This window comes from Punica granatum, chromosome 8, assembly GCF_007655135.1.
Source record: "Punica granatum isolate Tunisia-2019 chromosome 8, ASM765513v2, whole genome shotgun sequence".
Classification (NCBI taxonomy): Eukaryota; Viridiplantae; Streptophyta; class Magnoliopsida; order Myrtales; family Lythraceae; genus Punica; species Punica granatum.
In genome coordinates, this window is record NC_045134.1 from 13,805,384 (window position 1) to 13,816,262 (window position 10,879).

The following is a 10,879-nucleotide window of genomic DNA, read 5'->3' on the forward strand; positions in this document are numbered from 1 at the left end:
TAATCCTACATGGCTGAGAACTAACAAGCTGAGTTTGGTATGTTGAACTTGCTAGTTCCACGGGGCTAACGGAAGCGAAAAAGGAACAAAAATTCAAAATTTCATACCCGTGAAACTAATTCCAAGACCTACTAGAAGAATAAGAGTAAATAAAAGCGTACCTGGAATATTTAAAGTTGTCGACCGAGCGTCCCACGCGTAACGCCTCTACTGGTATCCACACCGACTTTGTCGACGAGTTTTCGAGATCGGCGGTGCTAGCGGCCAATACTCGAAAGAAACATCGATGTGACACTCGAAATTTATTAAACTAGTAGGATTAATTAAAGTTGAACAATTCAACTTTAACTGTTCCTACAATTATATGCGTACACTTATATATGCATACATTGTCTCATATATATATATATATATATAGATATATAAGCATACATACACATATTTGAATCCATCCCCTTCTACTGCTTTTATAAGCAAATGTGGAGGCAAATTCTTTTCCCATGACCGATGTGGGATAAGGAAAATCAAGGCTCCAAGTGACATGTGTAAGTCTAGGTGACATTGAACTATTGGCCAATGTGTCACCGTATTAATCGTGCATCAGATTGGTCAATTTAATCTAATAAATCGAGTCTAATTAATCGACAAATTTAATCTCATTAAATATCCGATTAATTAGTCGCACCATAAATCATCTAATCTCTATTAGACGATTTTATTGTTTCAAAATATCCCATCGATTTAATCGTCGTGTGTGACCCTATAGGTTCCCAATTACGTTGACAGTAATATCGAAATCTCTATTTCAATATTACAAACAGTGAACGACATCTAACAATGCATCACTGTTACTCAAGTAATTGGAAAGTCAATTTCTCGACGAACCTCGTGACCTATATTACCGTGTAATATAATCCATTGTCCTCTATATCTCTATTGAGCCCAAGGCATGGTCGATGACATCCTTGTATGGCTCAATATCTCTCTTTCTTGGTTTACCGGGTAAGTCTATCAGAACAAATGAGCTCGATATCATTATATCGACTCATTTGGGTATGCATACACTTTTAGACTTAACCACCAAGTGGCCGTGAGATATCGCTCCCGTTTCGTAGGAGGGACAAATCCTATCTTGGTCACTCACATTCTTTTTCATGCTTTGTGGCATACCTAATAACTATCTTTATAACCAGCCTGTTACGGTGGCGTTTGACAGTATCAAAATATACGACATTACACGTAGAAATCCATGGTGACCTCAAGTCAAAGGACCATTACACTATAGTCACTTTGAGATATGCTAATGACAATCGCGTAATAACCCATGTAGCAATCTCATGGCGGATCAGTCCAATACACATTACTCTTAATGTATACATGTGGTGTGATTTGATATCTCCATATCCATGACCTATGAGACTTGATCATCAATCAACACCCACACTAGTTTAACCGTATTATCGTTATCCTAATTAACGATAATACTTTGACTATGGACATTTAGGAATAATGTTCGGTAATTATAGGATCTCACAATCAAGTCACACTTGATGCCTATTGAACATACTATTCCAAGGACATTATTGTGTAAAATCATATTTAGCGCAATCTACACAATAACAGAAATGCCTCGTATTATAATGAAATAGATATCATATTACAGAACTGATGATAGATTGCCTCTAGGGCATACACCAATTCCCAACAGAACTAAACCTATGTCTTCTTTGTTTGCTACTAAATGCTTGTTTGAAGTTTGAACTGCTGAATGATTGTGTTGTGCGATGCTGAATGCTCGTACTGCTACTAAGTTGAGTTAAATTTGGTTTGATTTATTGAGTGAGTGCTGCAAGTGGATCTGGTAGTGCATTGCCTAGTAATACAGGAGTAGTGGCCAAATCTGAAAAAAAAAAAATGCAAGTAGAGTTAGAGATGATCCAGCATGGGCACACGGTTATGAAGTTTTCTGGAGAGATGTTAAAGATTAACTATAAATATTGTGACAAGATAGTTTCTAGAAGTACCTATAGATTAAAGTATCACTTGGGATGTATCAAGATTAACGCACCTTGTCCTACTGCTCCTGATGATGTGAAGAATAATATGCTCACGACTAGTATGCGTTTAGAGGATTTTGCAATGAAAGAAAAAAAAAAGCTAGTAGTTGTGGATTGGAAGATGATGATATTGTAGACCTTGATAATGATAATGAAGATGCAAGGGCTGGTGTAAATAGGAAGTAAAAGGAAACAACTGAAATTTCTAGTTTATTTAATAAATTTGAATATTCAAAGCAAGCAAAAGCATCAACATTAATCAGATGGTGAAGAAATATTTGATAGAAAATGTGTGCATGCGGATTACTCATTTTTTCTATACAAGTGCAATTTCATTTAATTGTGTGAAGAATACTGAGTTTGAAAAGATGTGTTATTTAATTAGGAAGTATGGCATTGGATTGAAACCTCCATCTTATCACGAGATTAGAGATAAATATTTGAGAAAAGAAGTTTATAATATTATGCCATTGCTTTAGGAGCATAAAGTTGGGTGGAGAAAGTCGAGATATTGTACAATGTCAGATGATTGGACTAATAAGAAGAGAAGCTCCATATGCAGTTTCTTAGTGAATAGCCCCAAGGGAATAATTTTTTTGACTTCCATTTACACATCAGACATCTCCAAGACTGCAAATAAAGTGTTTGAGATGATAGATGATATAATGGAGCAAGTTAGAGAAGAGAATGTAGTTCAAATTGTCACGGATAATATTACTAATTACAGGGCGGTAAGTGAGATGTTAATGGAGAAAATGAAGAAGTTATTTTGGACTCCTTGTGCGGCTCATTGCATAAATCTTATGCTGGGGGATTTGGAGAAAAAGATGAAGGTACATGAGCTGACGATAATAAAAGGTAGAAAGATCACGGCATTCATTTACTCGAGAAAACTTCTTATCACAATGTTGAAGCATTTCACCAAGGGCGGAGATTTGATTAAACTGGCTGTGACTTGTTTTGCTACTGCTTATTTGACTTTGGAATGCCTCTTCAACAATAAAAACGCTCTAAGGATTATGTTTGTATCCAAGTAATGGAAGGGGAGTCGATTTGCGAAGTTAAAAGGTGAAAAGTATGCAGAACGTGCTGTTATAGATAGCTGATTTTGGAATAATGTTAATATATATTTGAATACTGCACATGATCTCATTAAGGTGCTCCGCATGGCGGATTCGGATGAAAAGCCCGCGATGTGCTTTATTTATAATCAGATGGAGAAAGCTAAGCAGAAAATCAAAGCAAACTTCAAGGATGATCGGAAAAGGTAAACTTATTTATAAACTACTATATATTTAATATTTAATTATATTTGAAATTTGTAAGTATCTAATAATGGCTTGTTTCATGCTTTTGGCTATGATTCTATTTGGAAGGTTATTGATGAGAGATAGGAGATTCAACTTCATAGGACTATACATGCTGCTACTTATTACTTGAATCCTCAGTTACATTTCTCTTTTGATTTTAGAGCTGATATAGAAGTCATGTGTGAATTATATAAGGTTATGAATAGGATGCTAAATTATGAAGAGAGTGATAAGATTGATTTACAGCTAGAAGAATTCAAATATAAAATATGGCTATTTGGATTTTCATCTACAAAGTCTGTGAGGTTCAAGAAGACATCGGTAGATTAGTAGAAGTCAAATGGTGCGGATACCTCAGAGTTGCAAAGATTCAATATGAGGATATTGGGTTTGACTTGTAGTTGTTCGAGATTTGAGCGTAATTGGAGTGCTTTTGAAATGGTATTCTATGGATTCTTGTTTTTACCGTGTGTTACCATAATTCATTTTAATATATCTACTAATTGTTTTGCTTAGGTACACACAAAGAGAAGAAATCGACTGCATCAAAAGAAAATGAATAATTTAGTATTTGTGATGTACAATTTGAAATTGAAAAATAAGAAGATCAGGAAACAAGTTGATATTCAAGTATAGGACATTTCTTCCAATGATGAATGAATTGCTAAAGAGGAGACAGAGAATACTGCAACCTCAAGACATAACTGTAACTTGTGTGCTCTTGGTCGTCGGGGATAATGGTGATGAAGAAGGTGGAGTTATTCAAATTGGCGATGAAGATGTAGAGAATATGCGAACATGAGAGCATTCACGGTTGATGACTTGGAGCTTCCTGAAGAAGATGGGTTTGATACTTTGTATGATGAAGATGTTGGAGTTGACGATGAAGATTTGGTTGAGATTAGATCTGTTTGTTTATCCTATGTTATAATTTATGTTGTTAACTTTTTATTTCTATTTCGGGAGTTTGAGTTTAAGTTATGAATTGTGATTTTCGATAATTTATAACAATATCTCGTGCTTTTATGACTTCTTATTGGTTTGTTGGTTTTTGGTCTTTATTTGAATGAACAATGATTGATCTTTTCTGCTCTGGACTGCTAAGGAAAGTATAATACATATATATATATGTGTGTGTGTGTGTGTTGTTTTTTTAATTACAAATAGAATCTTATGATTCATGATTCCACGACCATCGATCAATTGATAACCTTGGACCTAATAGTTCTTGCTCAATTCGAGCTCATGCTCACCATAAGCACAGACAAACTTCAGTCTCTCCTTGTCGGACATGAAGAATGTCGCCTTTATGCTGCCACCCATGGAGCTCAAGCACCCCATTCACCTTCTCTCACTTCTCTCCAAAATCCTTGGCGCTGACCCAATCGAAGTTCATTACTCCGATGACAAGAATGGGCATCGTGGTCATAACAAGGGTAAGAATAAGGGAGGAAAGGGGAATAGAGTCGGGTGGAGAGGGCAACATCTCGGGTTTGGGTTATGTCAATCTGGGTCAGGTCTATCCGGTAGAGATTCACGTGTTGGCTCGACAAACTTTGGGCATCTTTTCAGCGGACCGACCAGTTTTAGGCCTCAATTCAGTCGGCCCAGTCCAATGTTCTTTGCTTCCCGCAGCCAATTTTCTCTTGGGGCCTGATCAACAGTTCAGCCTAGTGCAGCATTTTCGGTCCAGTTGATATGTCGTTTGTCAGACCTGCAATCGAAGCGGCCACACCGCACCATTTTGCCAGTTTAATTAGTTTTTAGGGGGCCAAGCTCATATGACCTATGGTTCTTCTCAGACACTTTATGATCTAGACTAGTACATGAACTCGGGAGCTATACATCATGTGATCTCACACTTGTCTAATCTCAGTATCCGAGAAAAAATCTGAGTTTGAACTATCTTTTTGTGGGTGATGATAAATCTCTTTCGATTTTAGCTTATGGTTCTTCTACCATTAAACTTTCTTTGCGACCTTTACATTTTAATCACATACTCTATGCTCCTAATATTTCCAAAATCTAATATATGTATCCAAATTTGCTGAAGATAATATTTGTTTGAGATTCACCCAGATTATTTCATTTAGGATCGTCATACGCACTAGAAACTTATGCGTGGCCCAGTTAAGGATGGTCTCTACTATTTTCACCTAGGAGGCAAGGGCACTGTCGGTCCTTAAGCTCATCTTTCCTCATCTAGATTTAGTGTCTTATGGCATCAGCGTCTAGGACACTCCTCTTATCCGATTGTTCGTCGTTCTTCTCATTCACTCAATAAAGATCATGTTGGTTATTTTATGTTCTGCTTGCCAACAAGGAAACATAATATATCATCATTTTTCTCTCCATACGAGTTCATCTTTGTTTGAGCTTGTTCATATTGATATTTTCTGACCTGCATCGATTACTTCTCACATTGGTCATCATTACCATATTCATTTCTTTAATGATTATAGTAAATTTTTGTGGTTTTATGTTCTAAAGTCACGATCTGATGTTCTTCGTGTATTTCGTGCCTTTTGTGTTCAAATAGAGAATCTGTTTATGCATTACAGTACATATCTTCAATTGGATGGTGCTCAGGAATTTCTCTCTGCAGATTTTCAATCTGAACTGCAGAACCACGGCATCTTTCATCGCATCTCCTGTTCCCATGTTCCTCAATAGAATGGTTTAGCCGAGTGCAAACATCGTCATATTATTGACAGGGGTCTCACCTTATTGTCTTATGCTTCTTTTACTTCGAAATTTTGGGATTATGCTTTTGAAATAGCCATATACCTTATCAATAGGTTACCTACAAGATCCCTTAATTTCATATCACCCTTTGAGGTTCTTCATGGTCATAGTCCTAATTACTATGGCTTGCAAGTTTTTGGATGCCTTTGTTATCCTTATATGCGTCATTGTACTCGTCATAAATTAGAACCTCGATCTCGGCCCAGTATCTTTCTCGGATATCCCTATCACTATCAGGGATATCGATGTCCTAATCATATCACTGCAACTTATGAGTATTAGGGATATTCCTTTCACATTTTAAATCGACTATAATCATTAATTAAATGTTCGTGATAATCGGAAATATGAGTCTCTTGGATCCAAATCGAATCCAAAACACAAGGAAAAAAAACCGAAGAAATCGAACTCTTAAGAGACAAAGAACCCACCACCATCCCCAATCATGTGCCATCGTTACTAATAACAAATTCAAACCAAACATTAGCCTACCTGCAAGAGGGGAAGTCACATGGCTTCCTCTCCTTATCAAATTAAATAGATATATATATTTTTTATATAGATTTGTATTCAATTAAATTAAAATTATCAGAATCTAACGTTAACTACCCCTTGAAATTGGATGTTTTTCTATTCCCACGCCATCTTCAATCCTCCTCCTTTGTCGCCTTGTGTGTGCTTTGAGTGAAAGTGGTGTTGGAACTTGGACGACCTACACAAGGACTAGCTTGGACATTTCCGATAAGACCACGTATATCTGCTGTCTATTGACTTAAAAATGATCGTGTTCAAGCATAATTTCTGACATGAATATATGGATGAATTTCAAATTCCTATATTACAAATCAAATTCGTTCGTATAAGAATTTAATTTACTATTGACCTGTATTCTCAGTGATGAAAATTAACTTTGATTTCATGTAATAAACAATGGTCGAGCCCTTTTATTGTTATTAGTAATCTTCTTGTCATCTTCTTTTATGGATGTTGGGACCCATAAAGAGAATTGGCATGGCGCCAAGATCCATTCCATCTTTCTCTTTATTCAAGTCTCTGTCTAGTCCCTTTTGCTGATCAATGATGCGGCTCATTGATAGATCCATGTACGGAAGGCGATCCGATGATGAAAATTGAATGACAAACTTTTTAACAAGTAGGCTTCGAGTCACGACGAATGCTTGAAAGCGAAAATAATCACATGACAACGCTTGACTCGATATACTGAGTTACATAAAAATGTCACAAAGAGACAACTCTAGCATGCAACTCAAAACCAATAACAGCTACTCATAACCACCGCTTGTGGCTTCAACCTATGCAGTTAGTTATAGACCTCTCTCATCCACATTTCACGACAACATCGATGATTCGGTATCATCCAGCAAAGAAAAAGGTGTATCAGAAGACTCGAGCTCTTGTCGATTTAGAGGCCAACTCGGAACGTGCACCTTTGAGGCTGATGCCTGAACATGGCAGTCTATTGTAGTTGAATTTATGGAGAGGAAAAGAAGTTCCTTCTTTCCGTTGATTAGCATGAGTTTTATTATGTACAAGTTACAGCTCAGAAGCCGACCGAGAAAAGAAAGGCGAACTCTCTTATCGACCTCTGAGGAGCTTTTGCTCGGCAAGGTAACATCTCATCTTTAAGTAGATGATGAAGATTTAGCAGCCATCTAATTTACATCTTTAGACTAAAACGAAGTTCTTACTAACAATCTCTTAGATGTCCAAGTCACAAAACTTTCCGTCCATTCGGTTTTGAATGGCTTTCACAACAGCAACTCTCGCGGCGGTAGCAGCCCTATTTGCAGCCATGACTGCCTTGGTCACCTGTTTGTCCACCCGCCGAAGGTGAATGACATTCTCTGCAGCCTTTCTTGCTACCTACAGTACAATGACATGACTCAAAGAAAAAGGCAAAGCGAATAGGCCATGCAATTGCAGGTCTGTAAATGCCACTACAACAGGTTAGATTTATCAACAATGTCAGGCAGTTGTTTCATACCATCTCCCCACCAAAGTTTAAGTAGTTTTGACGAGTGGATACAACTTTTCAAAATGCCAAAAAAGTCTATCGCTTTAGGCTGAATCGAAATGCAGGAAGTAAATGGAATAAATTGTGCATTCCGAAGGACAAACTAAGAGAACGCAGGTAAAGGGGTCTTGAGTGTCCCGGAGTCCCATTCTCCGCATCTTCGTTCACTGCTCCGAAAGTTATACATGTCAGCGCCCTGCTTCTAACCTTCATGCTACGATCTCTCATAGCAATGATCATTGGCAAAGTGGTAGATTCCAAACCGTAGATCTTATCCCCAAAATACTCTCCCGCATACCTATCTCCATTCCTGCAAGCCAAAGCTCATAGACTGTTAATCACTTATCAGCAAATCAATCGAAATTAGTAAGGCATACAACGAGCAGCAAGAGTTGATTCAATTTTCTTTGATGAACAAAACGACACTAAGATATGATCTGAATTTGCGAAATAGGGGCCATGTTCGAGAATTTGGATTGGCCCAGAACACAGCAACCTCGGACACGGATCAAAATTTTTAGTGTCCTGTCAACACCCAAACAGTGCAAAAACAGTGATCTGATTCCCTTCATTCACGTTACATGAACATCAAGATAGAATCACCAATAAATTACCAAACAAGGACAACATTGAAACCTTCAAAATTAACAACTTTCATCACCTGAAATGGTAACAACCAAGTCCATGCTTGACCCCACAATTGAACTCCCCGACAGAGCAGTTCCCATCCCCACAAGTCTGAACACCCATCCCATAGCTCCGCCCCTTCCACCATTCTCCCACATACGAATCCCCCATGTAGAATCGGTAAACCCCATAACCGTGCCTTAACCCGGCTCGGTACTGGCCCTTGTACCGGCTCCCCCTGGCTCAGCTCTCGATCCCAAACCCGTCATACTTCCCGTCAACCCAATCCCCTTCATACCTCCCATTCGCGAAATAGTTGTACACCCCGCTCCCATTGCACTTCCCCTTGTGAAATTTGCCCTCGTAAAAGTCCAAATTGCTGTAAAATTCGACCCCTTCGCAAATCACCTAGGTGTGGCTGCAATTGCTAGACGTATACCCTGTTCCCGCTCTAGGGTTAGGGTTTGGATTGGCAGAGCCCTCGTCCCCGACAAACCACTGGACTGGCCGATGGTTCTTCTTCGAGAAGCCGAGCCGCTTGGTGTGCAATTCCTTCAAGTTCTTGACCACCAACAGATTGTTTCATATTAGCAGCTTGTTCCGGGACATGAAGTATGTCAGCACCTCATTTCGGTCCACCGGCTCCAAAGGGACAAAATCGTCACTTTGTCACCTCGTATGAGGGAAGTATTTCTAGTAAATTGCTCGAGCATTCATGGCCTTCGAAAAAGTGACATTTTTCTATTTTTAACATTAATTTAAAAAAATATATATTTTTACGGGGTGTCTTGGAATTTCGCGCGCGTCGACGTCAATTTTCAAATCCGAGAAGAAAACTCAAGGTCGAGAAATATTTTATTGCATAACATTGATCTGTAAATTTTTCTGAACGGTCCCGGATCATTTTTTGGACATCCAATTGCAAAGAAGAGAATTTTAATTTCGACGCGCGTTAAATTTGAATTTTCAAAAAAAAAAAAGGAAAAGTCAAAGTTTGACTTTCCCTGCCACGCACCCCCCAGCTTCTTCCGTTTCCTGTTCTTCATCTTCCTTTTTTTTCTTTTTTTCTTTCCTTCTTCTCAGGATCAAATCTGCCGATCTCCGGCGAAAATCTCGCCCGAATTCCTTTCCCTTTCCTTTTTCTTCTTCAGGCGAAACCCTAGCGGCAGGGAAGGGGACTCAAAAAAAAGGAGGAAAGAGAGCTCTCTTTCTCTCTCGCTCTCGGATCGGGGGGGGGGGGGGGGGGGGGTGGACTGTGGAAGAAAAAAAAAAAAGAAAACGGCAGCCCTCGAATTCGCCCTCAGCTCCTCCCACAGCTCGCACGAAGAAAAGAAAAACCCGGAGCTCTTGCCCTCGGCTAAAAGGAACCCGGATTTTTCCCCGATAATTCTCATGCCCACAACTCCCGGATTCGCTCGGCTTATCCTCCCTCTTCGACTCGTTCCATACTCTCCGTCTTCGGGCACGTCAACCGGTAACCTTGAGGCCGTCTCCAACGACTACCCGGAATTGGAAATCGCGACACCCGAATCACCGGAACCGCAGACCAGATCGTCTCTCTGCTTCGTTTCAAATTTTTTTAAAGAATTTCTAACCGGGTCTGATTCTCTTTGTCGGGTCGAAGCAGATACACGCCGGATCGGAGTCTCCCTTGATCACCTCTGGTCGCCTCTCGGAAGCCCGAAGCATCGTCATCAGCCTGGGCCAGCCGCTCGAGCCGCACAAACCAGCAAGCTCCCGTTCCAGGCGTTTCCATCCCAGTTGGGTCTGTTTAGACCGTTCGGATACCCGACTTCCATAATTTCTTTTTTTTAATCGAAATCAGGTAGCACTCGGCCCAAATTCCATTCAGTTCGGCCCGATCCAGCCCGGAGACCAGCCCAGTTCGGTTCAGCAGTCCGTTCGGCCCAGTAGCCCATTCGGCCCAGTCCGAATCCCGTCGGCCCAGTCCAGCCCTTTGGCCCAGTTCGGCCCACTTCCTAGCAGCCCAAGTTGTCTGGCGAAATTTTTCTTTATTTACAGATCTGCCCCTATTCTTCTCAAACAAGGTAAATTCCCAACTTATTGGCATGTTTAGGCCTCTATTTTTGAATATTAATGCTTGC

The 10,879-nt window shown here is 39.5% G+C and overlaps 1 pseudogene; it reads right to left on the reverse strand.

Moving 5' to 3' along the window:
- Nucleotides 1-7,831: 7,831 nt before the first annotated feature.
- On the reverse strand, nucleotides 7,832-10,530 carry LOC116188760 (annotated as a pseudogene).
- Between the last annotated feature and the right edge of the window lie 349 nt (nucleotides 10,531-10,879).